This window comes from Anabrus simplex, chromosome 6 (assembly GCF_040414725.1).
Source record: "Anabrus simplex isolate iqAnaSimp1 chromosome 6, ASM4041472v1, whole genome shotgun sequence".
NCBI classification, from domain to species: domain Eukaryota; kingdom Metazoa; phylum Arthropoda; class Insecta; order Orthoptera; family Tettigoniidae; genus Anabrus; species Anabrus simplex.
Window position 1 is genome coordinate 348,381,308 of NC_090270.1, and position 20,463 is coordinate 348,401,770.

Sequence of the window (20,463 nt, forward strand, 5' to 3'; positions counted from 1 at the left end):
CTTCCTGTTCTTCAGTCTCTTAATAGCGGCGAACAGTTCGGACGGCGTAATAAATTTAAAGTCAGGGGGGAGGCTAGACTCGTCAGTCTCGTCAAGTGCGTCTTCGACGATTTCTACGAAATCTTCGTCGCAAGGCTCGTCGTTGGGGGTACACGCACTCTCGAACGTGTCCGCCAGGGCGTCGGCCTTTTCTTTGTCTGAAAATGCCATTCCATTCCTACCGTGGAGGGTGGGTATGCCAGTCCTATTATTAGTGAATTTACGAGCCAGCCTGTGGAGTGAGTTGTCAGCCACGCTCAGGCCCGCCAACCTAGACCGCCAGGCAGCCTGCCTGTGATTCTTAATCATAATTTGGAGGTTTCGCTTGCACCTGTTCCACTTACGCTTCAGGTACGGGTCCCTGGATTCCCGCCACAACCTACGTGCTCGGTTCTTGATTTTAATCTGGGTGAGAATGTGAGAAGGGAGCGTGTCCTTCTTTCGTTGGACAACGCTCGGTCCCACGGCGGAAGATTCTGCGGCTCTAACGATAGCAGATGAGATCTGCTCCGCTAGGCTATCAATCTCGGACGGGCTTTTCACACTGGGATTGCCATTAATTTCAGATGAGAGAGCGGTACGGAAGGAGGTCCAGTTGATTTTACGGTTGTAGATGGGGATGTGGGTAGGTGTGAAATCTGGAGAGGAATCTATTGTCATGAGGACGGGCATATGATCTGAGTCAAAAAGGTCTTGGGTTCTGAGTTCTAGGAATTGGTTTAGCCTGCTAGAAATGGCAATATCCAGTGTGTCCGGCCTCACGTCCGGATTATGAGAGTAGTGGGTGTGGCGGTCAGGGCCGTGCGTAGTGAGGTTGTTCCTGTCACAGTGGAGGGCAAGCTGTCTCCCTCTAGTTGTGGTTGTGCGGCTGTTCCAGCGGGGATTTTTCGCGTTAAAATCGCCCGCTAGGACAGTCGGCGCAGCCCTATCTATAATGCGGTCTAGGTCAGCTGGGTCGAACGCGACGCCTGGTGGGATATAGCACGCCGATAAATTGAGAGGTCCTCGATGTGTCGTGACCTGGATTGTCGTAGCCTCTAGTGTTGTGAGGTTGCCTGGAGTAGGTACCCTGTGGTGGGTAAGATTGCTTTTGACATAGACCGCAGTACCACCCCTAAGGCGGTTTATGCGGTCATTTCTGTAGCAGATGTAGTTGGAGACATGGCACGACAAACCAGGTTTTAGCCACGTTTCGCCGACGAGGGCGACATCTATATTCTCGTCTGCAAGGTATTCTGCGAATTCAACGTGGCCTTTCTGGATGCCTTCGGCATTCCAGAAGAGGACTCTCAATTGTTTCGGACGAGCTGGCCTATTATTGCGTGCCATTTTCGAAAAATGATATGGCTGCGTTCATTATAATTTCAAGCTTCTCAGCGGGGGTGGGGGCTAGGGCGATCTTCTGAAGGGTCACCCTAATTATCTGTATTATCCCTCGGAGTGAGGGGTCTCTGAAGAGCTTTAGGAGCTCTACTATGTCAGAAGAAGCTTGAGGTGGTTGGGAGGAGGGGGCCACTTGAGATGTGGTGGTGGCAGCCGGGCGGAGTGCCGGGAAATCATGGCTCGAGAAAGCTGGTGGGGGTAGAGAGGGAACAGCTGGCACAGGGTCAGCTGGCCTGTTGGGGTTTGCCGCTAGGGCAAAAGTAACATTCTCTCGTAGCCGAGCGGGCCGTGCGGGGGTGGGTCCTGCAGTGCCTTTCTTGGCAGTGGGTAGGCGGTTTTGCTGGAGGTTCAGAAGCCGCAAGTAGGAGGGGCAGCCCCGGTAACTGGCTGTGTGCTCTTGATTGCAGTTGACGCAGCGGGGTTTCTGCGTTCTGTCACCCTTCCTGGGGCATTCAAGGGAACTATGTCCCTCGCCACAGATGACGCACCTAGAATTACAGAAGCAGCCGCCAGATGTGTGTCCGTAGCGTTGGCACCGGTAGCACTGAATGGGTCCCACCGGGCTAACGTACTTCTCCACCCTGACGTGAATGCCTAATAGGTACTCGACCTTATAAATATTCTCATCTGAGGTGCCATTGCCACTGTACGTGACGAGGAACATAGGTAGCCTCCTTTTGCTGCGGGTAGAGGTCAGCTGGGCTACGGCTGCAATCTCGAAGCCTTTGGCCTCGAGTTCTTCCCGGATAGCCTCAGGGTCTTGCGAGGTGTGCAGGCCGCGAATAACTATTTTCTTAAACCTCTTTTCCTGGAGGGGGCGGGTGTGATATTCGCCTTTGAAGTGACCGATAAGGCTCTTCAGGGTTTCGTAGTCCTCCAGAGTCTGGGTTTGTACTCTTACTCCGTCAAAGAGAATTTTCATACGGTACGTAATCCCATTCTCTCTGAGCAGAGCAATGAGCTTGTTGATGTCTTTTACCTCCCGAATATAGACAGGGGGGACTTGAAGTCGCTTCTTTGGAGGGTTAGACGACGTCTCAGCACCGTCTGATACGGTGTTAGGGGGGGCAGAGTTAGCCTGTGATGTGGTGGAGGCTGTAGTGGAGGCCTGAGAAGTGGTGGTGGCGTCTGAAGTGACGTTTCGCCTTGGTTTAGTGACTTGGCTTGGGGCAGCGGTTGCATTGGCGGGGATCGAATTGAATATGTCGTACTGGTTAGTGATAATCAGAGGCCTAGGCTTTACACAAGGGGCGGCGGGGCGCCGTCTTTGTGATCTACCATTCGGTAACAAAAATTCATCAGTTTCGTTGGTAGTAGGGGGGGGGGCTTGGTCTTCCTCATCATTACTGAATTGTGCGCAGGAAGACGCTGAGCTGTTGCTCGGGCTAGAAGAGGCTGAGCTGCCACTCGAGCTAGGGGACGCTGGAGAGTCGCCTCGCTCCTCGGGGATGATTTCAGAGTCCTCATCTCTTATCTGGTTTACTTGGCGTTCGGGGGTCATAAATGCAGGGGTCATAGCTTGGTTGGGGCTGAAGCTCTGATACTTAGGGATCGCTCCATGACTGGCTTTAGAGGCCGCATTAGGGATCACTCCATGACTGGCTTTAGAGGCCGCATTTTTGCCTTGTCGCGTTAGTCTAATGGACGGTTGGGGGGGCACATCGTCATCATTAAGTTGAACTGGTTTCGGCATGTTGGCGCCAGAGTAATAATAATAATAATGTAAGAAATCCTAGTGAGGATGTAAAGTAATAATAATAATAACAATGTAATTTCACGGGCCTCCTGCCGAAGCAGGAGGGGGGGTCCTAAAAAGGGGCACGCAGTCAGTGGTACGTTTATATTGTACCAACAGAAATGCAGTCGAAAAAAACGTAGAACGTGGAGAGCGAGAAACTGGGGGAATGTCAAACACCCGTAGGTGGACGGAGTGATGTAACCTTGTTGGTACTGTCGTGACAGGGCAAGTTTTTCAAGTGGTTAGGGCCACAGACAAGCCACGAGCAGTAGTTCACCAAGGTTACGGACTGTAGTTTATGATGGCCGCCGGGGCGACGAAAATCGGGTACCTACGACTAGGCCTAAGGCCCGTACCGAGACGCTAATTTCGCTCAGCCTAACACTACCAGTCTCAGTACGGGGAGCAGCAGAAGACACAGCAGACACAGCAGGAGAAGTCCAGTCGGGCAGGTGAGAGCAGGATTCCAGGAAGCGCTCCCCAGGCAGGGCCCCACAGGCAGCCCGAGACAAAGAAGTTGACCTTGCCCCTCGTCACTACAGGGCGATCGCGGGCACGTGGCAGGGTAAGCACAGACCAGACAAATGCTCACAAGGTAGGCTGTATCACAATTGAATGTGAAAACAACCCAAGACAATAGCTCTTTACCAGCCCGTATCACAATGAAGTGAGCACGGAGTAGCGGGAGTGTCTGTGCAACCCAGCACGTAGCACAACGCTTTCGCCAGCAAGCAAGCTTCTTCTTTCTTCTTACGACGGAGCGGAGCGAACAAGCAGCTGACCCGGACGGCTCACCGAAGCGAATCGAAAATGAGGCAGCCTTGTGACCACCAGTTTTGTACTCTGGCAGGTTACGCGAGGCAGCGAGCCAGCCAATGAGGCTGCAGCTAGTTCGCCCCCATTGGCTAGTACGACACAGGCGTTTTCTTTCAAATACACGCTGAAACCGGGTGCCCCCAGCCATTCGTTTGGATTCTCAGTAGCTACACGAGACAACCATGCCTCCTAAGACTAGCGGAAAGGCCGCCAAGAAAGCCGGCAAGGCCCAGAAGAACATCTCCAAGGGAGATAAGAAGAAGAAGCGCAAGAGGAAGGAGAGCTACGCCATCTACATCTACAAAGTACTTAAACAGGTACACCCTGATACTGGCATCTCCAGCAAGGCGATGAGCATCATGAACAGCTTCGTCAACGACATCTTCGAGCGTATCGCCGCGGAGGCTTCCCGTCTGGCCCACTACAACAAGCGCTCCACCATCACTAGTCGGGAGATCCAGACTGCCGTCCGTCTCTTGCTGCCCGGAGAGCTGGCCAAGCACGCCGTCAGCGAGGGCACCAAGGCAGTCACCAAATACACCAGCTCCAAGTAAGGAGCTACAGGGAATAACCACCCTTCTTAAGAAACGGCCCTTTTCAGGGCCACCACACCTTTAAAAAAAAGAGCAGTTGTGTTAGCCTCTTACCCTTAAGCAAACCAAAGGCAAGTGAAAAGGGGGACATCACATCAAAGTGGTTAGCATTGTTACTTTAAGGCCAAAAGAAATTGGAAAACCTCATAATAATAATAATAATAATAATAATAATAATAATAATAATAATAATAATAATCGTCGTCGTTAACACCATCATAGCCGGACGGATTATTCAGTCCTTTTGCCGCTTGAAACGACAATCGCACCGCCGTCAACAACAACAACAACAACTACTACTACTACTACTACTACCACGGGGCCCTGGGTCTTTCTTTCTTTCTTTTCTTTCTTGAGGAGATTGGTTGGGATTGAATGTAGGCCCTGGGTCGAGTTGGGGTTAGGTTACGACGAAGTGAGGTTAAAACTACTCGGGTTAGGTTCCGCCGCGCCCCGCCGCGCGCGCTCAGTACCGCCCTCGTACGCTCCTCCATCGCGATCTCCGAGCAAAGTCTCGTCTCGACAACGCGCCCGCCCACCTCCAAAGAATAAATAACCGTTGCCTTCTGTACACATGCATCAATGAAGACTTCCTTTCTCGCCAACGGCCATACCATGTTGAATACACCGGTTCTCGTCCGATCACCGCAGTTAAGCAACATTGGGCGTGGTCAGTACTTGGATGGGTGACCGCTTGGGAACACCACGTGCCGTTGGCTCAATTCCCTTTTTACCTACTATTCTGATCTCTAAATAACCCTTTATCATCAACTTTGGCCTTACGGCTGCACAAATGTCGAAATTGATCGATTTTTGTTACATGTGAAACTAACCAGATGTTCTTAACTTTCCAACATGATTCAAGTTTATTGTAGATACTTAACTTCCTCCGAGGTGCCCGCCTAACCTGACCTGATGATGATGATGATGATGATGATGATGATGATGATGATGATTATGCGAGAGAGAGAGAGAGAGAGAGAGAGAGAGAGAGAGTGTGTGTGTGTGTGTGTGTGTGTGTGTGTGTGTGTGTGCTGTTATTTTTCTTTTAGGTTAGTGCAGCATAGTGTGCCCTGTCTGTAGGCGGCCCCTCACGGATTCTTAACTCTTCATTCTACTACGTCCTATTTCGCGTAAGATTACAGGTAAGAAGGGTAATCAGTGCCAGGGCGGAACGTGGGTTCGAATCTCCCTGCCCGCCAAGAAAATCGCGAGGAAGATGGTTTCCAAACAACGTCATCGACACTGTCGTGATAACAATGAAAGCCGTGTCCTAGCAACCGCACGCCGCATGTAGCAGCCCTTCAAAGAGGCGAAAAATGATTTCATTTTATGTTCTTTCAGGTAAGATAAGATACTATCGCTGACCCGTTGATATAACGACGACGTTCGGTAATAAGTTGCAAGTCTGTTGTGCGCTATTCTCTGCAGGTAACTGGGCGTCTCTCATAAGCTTGCTTACGAACGATGATGTACTAGTGCAGGAGAGTGACCCTTGTGCGCGTGTTCCGACAAATCGTAGCATTGACTCCCAGGACTTTGCATTTCTACCTAAGATGAGACGGTTTCCTAATAAGACTGAGAAAGTAACGTTTTCGACGACAAGTGTTAGTTGAAAGTGTCGTGACGTTTTAGGTTAGGTGACGTGAGGAAAGTGCTCGATTTCAGTAGCCTGCACGTCGGCTGACCGACCTTTCGGCAAGTGATGAATTCCATAGAACTAACCTCAACTCCCCATATCATTACCGTTACCGTCCTGGATTTAAATAGGCCATTCTGAGCTCAACTTGGCGAGTTCGATTCCGGTTCACTCCCTTGGTATTTGAATGGCCAAACACGTCGGCCTAATGCCTGTAGATTTACGGGCACGTAAAATAGAAGAACTCCTGCGGGACAAAATTTCGCCTCAGCGGCGTCTCCGGAAACGGTAAATAGTAGTTAGTGGGGCGTAAAGTAAATAACATTTTTCACTACCTACCACTACTACTTCCTGTTAGGCCGGTACGGATTTTTCGTACTTCGGCAATAATACGTCCATTTGCCCAGCACCTGAACACTGCGTACCTGTACGTCCTACTTTTTCCTCCTTACCTTAGTACTACCGGTTAGAATTCAAAGAATAGGGAGGTTAGGTATCCTGCGTCTAACACGGTCGCCCTTTCACTGCTACCCGGGTCCTATATCCTCTTTTCTGCTGAAGACAAACACCTCAACTTCTCTTCTTAATGTTAATAACTACAATCATCATCTTCATTACCTGATTGCTTTCACGAGTTCGCAGGAATTGATAGGCCTAGAATGGAGACCCTGTTCTAAGACATGATTGCAGCGAACCGAGCAAAAGGGGCATAAACTGATCGTGGATCTGCTAACTTCAAGCTAAATTACGCACACTTTTATCATCACCAGTCTTGAAAACTGGGAGGGAGGCCTGCATCTTCTCATTACAGGGTAGATGCTAGATATTTCGGGTGCAATATACTGCAGGTTAGGCTTGGATCACCTAAACTAATTAAGAAAAAATAAAAATCTTGAGGTACCGTACCGGTACTGGTCTGGTCTAGTCATACGAAGAGTAACCCTAGCGCAGCTGGCCTAAAAATCATCAGGTCCCTTTACGCATATCCTCCCATGAATGTAAATGACTCGGTATCCCTCATTACGGTACTTCAATTGATATTTGAGGGAAGAGGACTCTTAAACCTCCTGTTTTCTTCACAGGGTATTCTTTTACAGCACAAACTTGAGTAGTAGTAGTAGTAGTAGTAGTAGTAGTAGTAGTAGTAGTAGAAGAAGAAGAAGAAGGAAGGAAGGAAGGAAGGAAGGAAGGAAGGAAGGAAGGTTGTAGTCAGGAAGGGCATCCAGCCGTATAATCACACCGAATCCACATGGCGAGAGAAGTTGTGTTAACCGTGCATCTACCCTGTGTTAGATCCTTCCTTCCTTCCTTCCTTCCTTCCTTCCTTCCTTCCTGATTTCCATCTGCAAGTAAGAATTGAACGTCCAACGTGTTAACCCAACACGTATTCCTGCAATTCCCGGCGTCGTTCGGACCAGGAGAAAGAAAGAAAGAAAGAAAGAAAGAAAGAAAGAAAGAAAGAAAAAGTTCCTTACACGTCGAAAGGGACATAGCATTCTCGCGGTTTCGCACTTTACTGACCTTATTCTTTTTTGAGGTTAGGTATGCCGCTGTACTTGTAAGTCAAAGAAGTAATTGCGTAGCCTTTTTGTAATTACATTCGACGTAACCTCAAACTTTAATACTATTATTTGAAGTCAGTTCACGCGATCGTCTTCGTTCTATGCTGCTAATAGTGTGATCGATTCTCGCCGCAGCCAGTAGGTTATTTTAAGGAGGCATACTCTCACTTAATGGCAGCTTTGAAACCAAAGGTCGGTTACGAAAGTTAGGTAAAAGTCGTCGTCGTCGACATAGTAGTAGCGGTAGTTGTTTTTTTTTTTTAATAGCCTTAGCCTACTGTTGTTGTTTGTTGTTTGAGTCACCAGTCCGTAGACTGGTTTGATGCAGCCCTCCACGCCACCCTATCCTGTGCCAACCTTTTCGTTTCTATGTAACTATTGCATCCTACATGTGCTTGTCATGTCCGTACCTTGGTCTACCCCTACAGTTCTTACCGCCTACACATCGTTCTAAAACCAACTGAATAAGTCCTGGGTGTCTTAAGATGGGTCCTATCATTGTATCTCTTGTTCTCATCCAATTTTTTCTGAAGTTGTTCTCTGTAGGCAGCTCCCTCGGAAGCTTCTGTCTACCTCAAGCTGTCCAACTTGAGGGAGGACGCGATCGGCTGTAATATTGGAACAATTAGTAATACCGCCTGGTGTAGATATACTATATATGGGCTTCTTTTCGATTGTGAATAGGCCTAGAGATATTCGGTCCTGGCTTTGTTGCCCGGGGTAGGCGGGACGTTTCTACCAGGCTGTGCTTCCCTCCTACAGGTCAGGGACAAAGTCTTTCGTGAGACTTAACCGGCTGTCTTCCGGTCTGGGCCTTAAGGTACGCCCTGAAATACACCTAGACGTTCTAGGATTCCTCTTTAACTAGGCTTCTCTTCTCTTCCCTTACAAGGGCCTTAAAACAGCAGGAAGTGAGAGAGGGTACCTGACCGTGAGGCAAGTGCCTATGGCCCTAAATACTGCGACTAAAATGAACTTAAAGAGCTAGCAAGAGACCTGGAATCTGACAAGTCGTGGAAACTAGTCCCTAATTTATATGTTTCCTTCTTTATGCCCTTTTATGCAATGCTATTAGAGGCAGATTACGGTGGGTCTCCTTGCTACTGCAGAAATCCACCTGAAGGCCGAACGTCCCTTGCTCTCATTCGAAAGTGGCTAGAGTCCACAAACAGTTCTCTGCCTTGGCAGCTAGAGGAAGGATGGGACTTCCTTCAGGTAAGCGGTGGTCGCTCCCGGGGGCGTCGCGACGACGGCGGCTGCCCCTAAATGTCGGCATGGAGAGGGAGCTGAGGAAATGCTGTCCATGGAACACACCTGCGCCAGGACGCCCTGAACAAGGCGGGCAGCACTTCTTTCATTTGAGGAGCAGCATTAATCCTTTGGCTATCCCTTCCTACCTTGAACTGAACCTTCCGCCGCCCCCACGGGACGCAGGGTGCACGAGAAAGGAGCTAGGAAGCACGTCCCCAACTTATCGCCGCGCAGCCCACCCGACAGCTAGCCACTGCTGTTTCCTGCGCGGTCCGAGTAGCCTGATACACTCCGCCATTTTCAGGGAAAATTTAACACATTCGCACCGTGACCATGGCTGACACAGCAACAGCATCGGCAGCATCTGCACCCGCCTCGGCTCCGGCCCAGGCGTCGCCCAAGAAGAACAAGGCTTCCGCATCCAAGAAACCTCGCACCAAGCCTGCCCATCCGAAAACCTCCGAGATGGTGGGCAGTGCCATCAAGAGCCTCAAGGAGCGAGGTGGATCTTCTCTCCAAGCTATCAAGAAGTACATCTCTGCCAACTACAAGGTGGACTCTGAGAAGCTGGCGCCATTCATCAAGAAGTACCTGAAATCTGCTGTGGCTTCCGGAGAGCTGGTCCAGACCAAGGGGAAGGGAGCTTCAGGTTCCTTCAAACTCGCCTCAGCTGCCAAGCCGGAGAAGGCCAGCGCAGCCCCTGTCAAGCGGTCCGCCGCCCCCAAGGAGAAGCGCATCCCCAAGGCGAAGAAGGCTGGTGGAGCCAAGGCTGCAGCCAAGAAAGCCATTTCCAAAAAGCCTGCTGAGAAGAAGAAGGCAGCTCCTGCTCCCAAACCAAAGCAGAAGGCTCCTTCCAAGGCTAAGAAGGCCGCCAAGGTGCCCACTAAGAAACCTAAGGCACCTAAGCCTAAAAAGGCTGCTAAGCCCAAGGCCTCGCCTAAAAAGGCACCAGCTAAAAGGAAGTGAGGTCATTTCATGATCTTGCTTCCTTCCACCCGCACCTCTTGCTCCCGTGGGAGCAGAGGAAAAACGGCCCTTATCAGGGCCATCACCTTCTTTCTAAAAGAGCCTATGAAGTCTTGAGCGTGAAACCTGGCCCCCCCTCCTACCTTTGTCTCGTAAAGGGGCAAGTCTGCATAAGTGCCCCGCTACTCTGTTGTTGTTTTTATTATTATTATTATTATTATTATTATTATTATCATCATCATCATCATCATCATTATTTAGTGTTTTCTTTACTGTTATTGCACTTGGAGTTTTCCTTAATCCCCTTGGCACAACAACTGCAACAACCACCTTCAAGATTTATATACTTTGTTATTATTATTATTATTATTATTATTATTATTATTATTATTATTATTATTATTATTATTATTATTATTATTATTATTATTATTATTATTATCACCACCTTTATTATTCACTATTTTCTTTACTGTGATTGCTCTAGGACTCTTCCCATCGACCCCTGGAATTAAAAAAAAAAAAAACTACAACCACCGCCTTCAAGATGTATATACTTTGTCATTATTATTATTATTATTATTATTATTATTATTATTATTATTATTCAGTTTTTTCTTTACTGTGATTGCACTTGGAATGTTCACATCATCCCCTGGAAACAACAACAACAACCACCACCACCATCATCATCAAGATTTATATTATTATTATTTATTTATTTTTAAAAAATATTTTAATTCACTGCCCGTGCTAGCTCAGAGACTACGACTGCTCTTTCTGGGATATTTTGGTGGCCCTGAAAAGGGCCGTTTGGTGAAAGGTCCAGCGTTAAGCAAGCTCCGGACTTAGGCACGCTCCCCTCGGATGCGGCGGGCGAGCTGGATGTCCTTCGGCATGATGGTGACACGCTTGGCATGGATGGCACACAAGTTGGTGTCTTCGAAAAGACCCACCAGGTAGGCTTCGCTGGCCTCCTGCAAGGCCATGACGGCCGAGCTCTGGAAGCGCAGGTCGGTCTTGAAGTCCTGAGCTATTTCTCTCACGAGCCGCTGGAAAGGCAGCTTGCGGATGAGCAGCTCGGTGCTCTTCTGGTAGCGCCTGATCTCACGGAGGGCCACGGTACCGGGTCTGTACCGATGAGGCTTCTTCACTCCACCCGTGGCAGGCGCGCTCTTACGGGCAGCCTTGGTTGCCAGCTGCTTGCGGGGGGCCTTGCCTCCGGTGGATTTACGTGCAGTCTGCTTCGTCCGGGCCATGACGTACGGTACTCACTGTCGACACGCTGCAGGGAGAATAAAAGAGCTTGCTCCCGCTCGCCTTGTTTTATTCCTTCGCTTCCCCCTCCCTGTGCTGCAGCAGCGCTGCCATTCGCTAGCCAGTTGCCGACGTCACCGGGGCCAGGCTCGTTCAACAAAAGCACAAGCAAAAGCGGGGCCTGGCACATTCGAGCTCTGAACTCGCTGTTGTACTGATCTACCATGACCGGACGAGGCAAGGGAGGAAAGGGACTCGGCAAAGGAGGCGCCAAGCGTCACAGGAAGGTGCTCCGAGACAACATCCAGGGCATCACCAAGCCTGCCATCAGACGTCTCGCCCGCAGAGGTGGGGTCAAGCGTATCTCGGGCCTAATCTACGAGGAGACTCGTGGCGTGCTCAAGGTTTTCCTGGAGAACGTCATCCGGGATGCCGTAACATACACCGAGCACGCCAAGAGGAAGACCGTGACCGCCATGGACGTAGTGTACGCCCTCAAGAGACAGGGACGTACCCTTTACGGTTTCGGCGGTTAGATCTCTTCCGAGCGTGCTCCCGGCAGGGGGCATGCAGTGTTTAAAAAAAACGGCCCTTTTCAGGGCCACCACTTACCTCTCAAAAGAGCTCTGTGTCCCGTGTCCAGTACTCCTCTAGCATTGCTTGTGCAGCACTTCTTCCTAGGAGGTACTGTACTGTACTGTACTGTACAGTACACTTCTCCTCGAGCCCTGCAGAGAAGAAAATATGCCCTCAACGTTAGTAATGAAGTCTAGTCTGAAGTTTATTTTTAATGGACACTAGATATCTGTATCTGATCCTCTTTCTTTCTTTCTTTCTTTCATTCAGAAACTAATCACTTGGCTTCTTTCTAAATAAATAAATAAATAAATAAATAAATAAATAAATAAATAAATAAATAAATAAATAAATGCTAAAACGTGCCTATTCCTCTGGTTCATTCTACTCTGATAACCTACTCCAGTTTTGAAGGTTATACCGTAAACTGGTATGATATTAAAAGTACTTCTTATGCAACCTTCCTTCCTTCCTTCCTTCCTTCCTTCCTTCCTTCCTTCCTTCCTTCCTTCCTTCCTTCCTTCCTTCCTTCCTTCCTTCCTTCCTTCAATTAATGAACTGTGTAATATATCATTAAGTTGGCTAGGCTATTTTCTGTCCTAAACACTAAATTCCAGCATCTGTTGCTACTGAAGGGACACTAAACACAATTCTTCTCTTTGCTGTTGTTGTAGTTGTTGTTGTTCTTGGTTTCACTATTATTATTATTATTATTATTATTAGAGACCTGTATGTACTGTACTGTACTGCTCTTTCTCTTTTGACACCTCCTTTACTACTGAGCAATAAAGCCTGACAAGCAACTCTTTCCTTAACCAGCTGGTGGCCCTGAAAAGGGCCGTTTTTTAAATTTTTGCCTGGGAAACCAAGGCTAAGGCAATTAAGCCTTCTTCTCGGTCTTCTTGGGCAGGAGCACTGCCTGAATATTGGGCAGCACACCTCCCTGGGCAATGGTCACACCAGACAGGAGTTTGTTTAACTCCTCATCATTACGTATGGCCAACTGCAAGTGACGGGGGATGATCCTCGTCTTCTTGTTGTCACGGGCTGCATTGCCTGCCAACTCAAGAACTTCAGCAGCCAGGTACTCCATGACCGCAGCCAGGTACACGGGGGCACCAGCACCCACTCGCTCTGCATAGTTTCCCTTGCGGAGGAGACGGTGGATACGCCCGACAGGAAACTGCAGGCCTGCACGGCTGGAACGGCTTTTGGACTTGCCCTTAACTTTTCCTCCCTTGCCTCGTCCTGACATGATGCTCTGCTAGTCTGCTTCGCACCAAATGGTATTTTGGCACCACAATTCTCATTGATCACAGGGATCTATGAGGAGTTTTAGCCCGTCGACCGTTTAGGCCTTGAGTGCTATTTCAATAAGCTATTATTCTGGGACTGCATTAGTGTGGGGGTGTGTGGATTGTGGTTGGGGATCGAATTGACCAGAATGTGGCCTGGACCCGATTACGGGTGAGAAGACTGTTTACATAGTAGTTTGGAGGACATCCTTGGGTCTGCGGTAGCGCAGGCCCTCGGTATCGTAGTTACCTAAATTGGAGATGAGGGGGTTAGGGTTGTACTTGAGTTTACTGTAGAATTTGATGGCCGCCCGTTCGGATCTATACTGAAGAGTGGGGAGTTGGTATGTGTCGTGGAGGTCGACGTTCCTTTCGTGCCATAGGGCACCTGCCAGCGAGCGCAGCGCGCGGTTCTGTACGCGCTGCACCGCTGACAGGTGGGACTTGGCTGCTGTGCCCCATACGGGACTGGCATATTCCAAGATGGGCCTAACCATCGTCTTGTATAGCAGGAGCCGGTTTTCTATGTTGAGCCCATTATCGGCATTTATCAGAGGTAAAATTTGGAAAAGGCGCGTTTTTGCTTGCGCGGCAATAGTTTTAATATGGTCAGCAAAAGTAAGCCCTCTGTCTAGGGTGACACCTAGGTATTTAGTTTTATTAGTCCACCTGATGACTTCGCCAAAAAACATCAGGGGAGGGGGGGTGTCAGGACGGCGTTTGGTGAAAAGAGTAGCACTGCATTTGTCTACGTTAATTTTTATTCTCCACTGCTCAAGCCAAGGCTCGAGGGTGGAGAGGGATTCCTGGAGGTAGTCTTTAGTTCTAGGTGCCTGCCACGAGACAGAGGAGATAGCAGTATCATCTGCATATAAATATAATTTCCCATGCGTGGGTTTTGGCATGTCAGTCATGTACAGGTTGAAAATAACTGGTGAGATGACGCTGCCCTGGGGTACCCCAGCCTCAATGGGACGGGGGTCCGACAGGACAGCGCCGACCTGGACCTGAAATTTTCTGTCAGCTAGGTAGCTCGTCAGTAATCGTAAGACGTAGGGGGGAAATCCTAAGGTCCTGAGTTTGTAGATAAGTCCATCATGCCAAACCTTGTCGAACGCACGGGAAATGTCGAGAAAACAGGCTCCGGTATGTCGTCGATGGTTGAAGTTCTTAGTTATCTCTTCAGTTAATCTAATTAATTGGTGGACAGTGGAATGGCCTCGTCGGAATCCGAACTGTTCCTCGCACATAAGGTTTTTATCGTCAATAATGGAGTTAAGTCTGCTTAAGAACAGGGTTTCGAATAGTTTGGAAATGATACTAAGTAAAGAAATAGGTCGGTAATTTTGAGGGAAAGTTTTATCCTTGTTTGGTTTGGGTATCATAATGACTTTCGCGATCTTCCAGCAGGCCGGGAAGTGACTGTACCGGAAGATCGCGTTGAAGAGCTTGGTAATGCAAGTTAGTGCCTTCCTGGGGAGATTTTTAAGGAAGGACGCTGAAACGTTATCTAGGCCGGGAGATTTCCTGTTCTTAAGCTGTTTTATGGCGGCGAACAATTCGGTTGGCGTGATGAATTTGAAGTCAGGGGGGAGGGGGGTCTCGTCAGTAGCGTGAAGTGCGTTTTCGGTTTCTACGTGCTCAATGAAATTGTCGTCACAAGGCTCGACGTTGGGCGTGCACGCGCTCTCAAACGTGTCCGCCAGTGCGTCTGCCTTGTCCTTGTCAGAGTAGGCCATTCCATTTCTGCCGTGGAGGGTGGGTATGCCAGTCCCGGAGCGGGTAAATTTGCGTGCCAACCTGTGGAGGGAGTTATCAGCAGCGCTGAGACCCGCCAGCCTGGACCGCCACGCTGATGTCCGGTGGTTTAAAATCATGACCTGGAGGTTCCTTTTGGACCGGTTCCATCTGCTTTTGAGATGAGGGTCCCTAGTCAAATGCCATAGCTTACGGATGCGGTTTTTGAATTTTATTTGTGCCAGGATCGCCGAGGGGAGCGTGTCTTTCCTGTGTTGTACGACGCTGGGTCCCTCTGCGGCGGCCTGAGCAGCGCTAATAATGGAGGAAGAGATTTGGAGGGCTAATTTATCAATGTCAGCCGGACCTTTCACACTGGGATTGCCATTAATTTTATCAGATAGCTCGGTGCGGTAAGTGTTCCAATTGATTTTGCGGTTGTGGATAGGGATGAAGATGGGTGTATAATTGGGGGATGAGTCTAAAGTCATGAGAACGGGTTTATGGTCGGAATCGAAAAGGTCGAGGGTAGTGAGCTGTATAAATTGGTGAAGTCTGTGAGAAATGGCAATATCCAGGGTGTCAGGCCGGTGATTAGGGTTGTGGGGGAAGTGAGTGGGGCGATCAGGGCCATGGGTCGCAAGATGGTTCCGGTCACAGTATTGGGCGAGTTGTTTGCCCCTGATAGTGGTGATCCGGCTGTTCCAGCGGGGGTTCTTGGCATTAAAATCCCCCGCCAGGACAGTGGGAACCCCCATGTCTATAGTACGGTCCAGGTCTAGCGGGTCGAACGCAGCATCTGGAGAAATATAACACGCCGTAAGGTTGAGGGGTCCTCGGTGGGTAAGAACCTGGATTGTCGTGGCTTCCAGACCAGTGAGGTTGTTGGGGGTGGGAATACGATGGTGAGTGAGGTTATTCCTCACGTAAATACAAGTACCTCCGCGAATGCGGTTGGGCCTATCGTCTCTATAGCAAATGAAGTTGCTAATGCGAGCCGACAATCCAGGTTTCAGCCAGGTCTCGCAGACGAGGACAATATCGATACTCTCTTCTCCGAGGTATTCTGAGAGTTCGAGGGTGTCCCTCCGGATGCCTTCGGCGTTCCAGACGAGGACCCTCAACTGTTTGGGGCGCGTTTGTCTGCTGGAAGGGGCCATTAATCGCAGTAAGATAATATGGCAGACATAATTATTTCCAGTTTTTCGGCGGGGGAGGAGGCTTGTTTAAGCTTCTGGAGGGTGGATTTAATGAGAGAGATAATGCCACGGAACGCGGGGTCCTTGAAGAGCTTAATGATTTCCATGACGTCAGAAATGTGTGAAGTGGGGTTGGGGGGGAGGCTCGCTGAGGGGGGGATGGCAGTTGAAGAGGGAAGGTCGGGAAAGTTGTCGCTCGTGAGAGCTGGCGGGGCGGGGCTGGAGGGAACAGTAGGTTGATGACCCACTGGCCCTGAGGGGTTGGTGGCATTGGCAAATGAGACATTCTCTCGAAGTTTGGCAGGCCTGGTAATGGGGGTGGGTCCGGAGGCACCTTTCCTAGCTGAGGGTAGGCGGCTCTGTTCCTGCGACAGGATACGCAGATAAACAGGGCAGCCTCGGTAGCTAGCGGTGTGCTGCTCCTTGCAGTTAGCACACCGTGGTTTTTGAGAAGGGTCTCCTTTACGGGGGCATTCCTGGGAGCTGTGGGCCTCGCCGCACATGACGCATTTGGAAATGCAGTAGCAGCCTCCGGATGTGTGACCAAAGCGTTGGCACCGGAAGCACTGAACAGGTCCTTCCGGGCTGTTGTATCGTTCTATCTTGACGGAGGTGTCAAGTAGGGATTTGATGTCAAATATATTGAGATCCTCGGAGGTGCTGCCACAGTACGTGATAAGAAATAGGGGCATCTTCCTGCGGGTGCGAGGGGAGGTGAGCTGGGACACCGAAACAACATCGAAGCCTAAAGTTGAGAGGGCATCTAATATGGACTGGGTATCCTCACTGATGTGAAGGCCGCGTACCACGACCTTGCGGTAGCGACGTTCAAGAATCGGGCGGGTATGATATTGTCCCTTAATGGCGACAATCAGACTCTTCAGGGTTTCATAGTCCTCGGGTGTAGCCGTTTGAATTCGGATACCATCAAAGAGAACTTTCATTCTGTAAGATATCTGTTGGTCATGTAGTAATTCTCTGAGTTTGGGAATATTCAATTCAGTATCTTTTTCAACTCTGATGTAGATTGGGGGAATCCTAGTTCGGGGTGCCCTAGTGGTAGCATCTTGTCTATTAGCCGGGTTAGCCTGGTTGTTGGAGGCCTTTGAGGTACTTGAGGTGGCACCAGTTGCGGCAATGCTGGGGTGGGCAGCGTTTGCCGGGGCTGGGCCAGATTGAGTAAGGGCTGCGGCGGCAGTGCTGGTGTGGGCAGCTTCTGCCGGGGCAGGGGCAGTCCTATCAGTGCGAGGCGCGGCGGTGCCGTTGCGGGCGGCGTCCGACGGGCCTTTACGAGACGCGACGGTGCTGCGGCGGGCAGCGTTCGTCGGGTCATTGCTGTCAATAGGGATGGTATTAAAGATCTCATAGGAGTTCTTGAGATTCAAAGGCCTAGGCTTGGCGAATACATAAGGGTTAAATTTCCTCTTTTGCTGTCTACCACTAGGGGATTGGTAGCCATCTTCGTCGGCGTCCGAGGAGTCTGAGCCCGAAGAGCCTGGACTGTCTGAATAAGCTGAGTTGGAGCGGGGAGAACCCTGGTGGTCAGCAGGGACAACAATAGTGTCCTGATGATCAACTGGGATAACAGTGGTGTCCTGGTTGTCAGAAGGTGGGGAGACCACAGAATCAGAAGAGGGCGAAAGTGGGGTTGCCGGTGTCTCAGTCACTGGGGGTGGGGGGGTGGGTGACTGGTCAGCGAGCCTGCAGGTCCTCCCTCCACGGTTGACACTGCGGGACCTCCTCTGGAGCTGGTTAGCGCGACCTCTCGTCATAATCCTCAAGGGTGAGTATTGGTCTGGAGTAGGCTGCTCGTGAGCGGGTGTCTGAATCGGGCGGCGTACTGGGGGGGATCTCGAACCCAGGAAAACCATGGGTGGAGATAATTGATAACCAGAAGTAAGTAGGGTGGGCTAGCCACCTGCCGAGGCAGGGGGCCGGGTCTGAATTTAGAAGAGCGCAGCCAGTGGTGGGTAGACTAACCACAGAAATGCAGTCCTAAAAAGGGGGGAATTGGTGAGCACGGTGGGGGGAGATCAAACGCCCGGGGGCGGATTTAGGGTTGTGACCTTGTTGTCACTGTCGTGTCAGGGCGAGTTTTTTACGTGGTTGGGGCCACAGACAAGACACGAGCAGCGGTGCACCAAGTTCACAGGTAGTTGTTTACGATGGCCGCAGAAGCGACTAAAAGGGGGGACCTACGTCTAGGCCTAGCGGCCCGAACCGAGACGCTAACTTGCTCCCCTAAACTACCAGTCTCGGTACGGGGTCAGCAGAGCAGCACGCCGGAGAAGCCTTGGGTGGCCAGGAGGGACAAGCCCAGCCTCTTGATACGCAGAATTCACAGGCAAGCCCGTGACGTACGAAGGGTTGGGTCCCTCGTCACTGCAGTGGCGGTCGCGGGCACGTGGCACAGTGTCACACACAGACAAATATGCTCACGGTTGGGTCCGTATTGCAAGTAAATGCAAAAACGGCCCCGGACAAATTGCTCAAGTGCCTAGACTGTATCGCAATAAGCGGGAACAGTTGCGGCAAGTGCGTGTTAACTGAGCCCCGTAGCACAGCGCTTCCGTTATTCTCTTCTTTCTTCTTGCTCCTGCCCAAGTGTTCACTCCGAGGTTCCCAGGAAGAATGGTGCCAAATGGTATGGTGGTGGTATTTTGCAGCCTTGTGACCACCAGTTTTGTACTCTGGCAGGTTACGCGAGGCAGCGAGCCAGCCAATGAGGCTGCAGCTAGTTCGCCCCCATTGGCTAGTACGACACAGGCGTTTTCTTTCAAATACACGCTGAAACCGGGTGCCCCCAGCCATTCGTTTGGATTCTCAGTAGCTACACGAGACAACCATGCCTCCTAAGACTAGCGGAAAGGCCGCCAAGAAAGCCGGCAAGGCCCAGAAGAACATCTCCAAGGGAGATAAGAAGAAGAAGCGCAAGAGGAAGGAGAGCTACGCCATCTACATCTACAAAGTACTTAAACAGGTACACCCTGATACTGGCATCTCCAGCAAGGCGATGAGCATCATGAACAGCTTCGTCAACGACATCTTCGAGCGTATCGCCGCGGAGGCTTCCCGTCTGGCCCACTACAACAAGCGCTCCACCATCACTAGTCGGGAGATCCAGACTGCCGTCCGTCTCTTGCTGCCCGGAGAGCTGGCCAAGCACGCCGTCAGCGAGGGCACCAAGGCAGTCACCAAATACACCAGCTCCAAGTAAGGAGCTACAGGGAATAACCACCCTTCTTAAGAAACGGCCCTTTTCAGGGCCACCACACCTTTAAAAAAAAGAGCAGTTGTGTTAGCCTCTTACCCTTAAGCAAACCAAAGGCAAGTGAAAAGGGGGACATCACATCAAAGTGGTTAGCATTGTTACTTTAAGGTCAAAAGAAATTGGAAAACCTCATAATAATAATAATAATAATAATAATAATAATAATAATAATAATAATAATAATAATAATCGTCGTCGTTAACACCATCATAGCCGGACGGATTATTCAGTCCTTTTGCCGCTTGAAACGACAATCGCACCGCCGTCAACAACAACAACAACAACTACTACTACTACTACTACTACCACGGGGCCCTGGGTCTTTCTTTCTTTCTTTTCTTTCTTGAGGAGATTGGTTGGGATTGAATGTAGGCCCTGGGTCGAGTTGGGGTTAGGTTACGACGAAGTGAGGTTAAAACTACTCGGGTTAGGTTCCGCCGCGCCCCGCCGCGCGCGCTCAGTACCGCCCTCGTACGCTCCTCCATCGCGATCTCCGAGCAAAGTCTCGTCTCGACAACGCGCCCGCCCACCTCCAAAGAATAAATAACCGTTGCCTTCTGTACACATGCATCAATGAAGACTTCCTTTCTCGCCAACGGCCATACCATGTTGAATACACCGGTTCTCGTCCGATCACCGCAGTTAAGCAACATTGGGCGTGGTCAGTACTTGGATGGGTGACCGCTTGGGAACACCACGTGCCGTTGGCTCAATTCCCTTTTTACCTACTATTCTGATCTCTAAATAACCCTTTATCATCAACTTTAGCCTTACGGCTGCACAAATGTCGAAATTGATCGATTTTTGTTACATGTGAAACTAACCAGATGTTCTTAACTTTCCAACATGATTCAAGTTTATTGTAGATACTTAACTTCCTCCGAGGTGCCCGCCTAACCTGACCTGATGATGATGATGATGATGATGATGATGATGATGATGATGATTATGCGAGAGAGAGAGAGAGAGAGAGAGAGAGAGAGAGAGAGTGTGTGTGTGTGTGTGTGTGTGTGTGTGTGTGTGTGTGCTGTTATTTTTCTTTTAGGTTAGTGCAGCATAGTGTGCCCTGTCTGTAGGCGGCCCCTCACGGATTCTTAACTCTTCATTCTACTACGTCCTATTTCGCGTAAGATTACAGGTA

At 49.9% G+C, this 20,463-nt stretch overlaps 2 non-coding genes across 2 annotated transcripts; both read left to right on the forward strand.

Moving 5' to 3' along the window:
* Positions 1-5,169: 5,169 nt before the first annotated feature.
* LOC136876618 (5S ribosomal RNA) lies at positions 5,170-5,288 on the forward strand. Its single transcript, XR_010860648.1, has one exon. It is a non-coding gene; the product is annotated as a 5S ribosomal RNA (ribosomal RNA).
* A 14,625-nt stretch (positions 5,289-19,913) lies between these two features.
* On the forward strand, positions 19,914-20,032 carry LOC136876617 (5S ribosomal RNA). Its single transcript, XR_010860647.1, has one exon. It is a non-coding gene; the product is annotated as a 5S ribosomal RNA (ribosomal RNA).
* Positions 20,033-20,463: the final 431 nt, after the last annotated feature.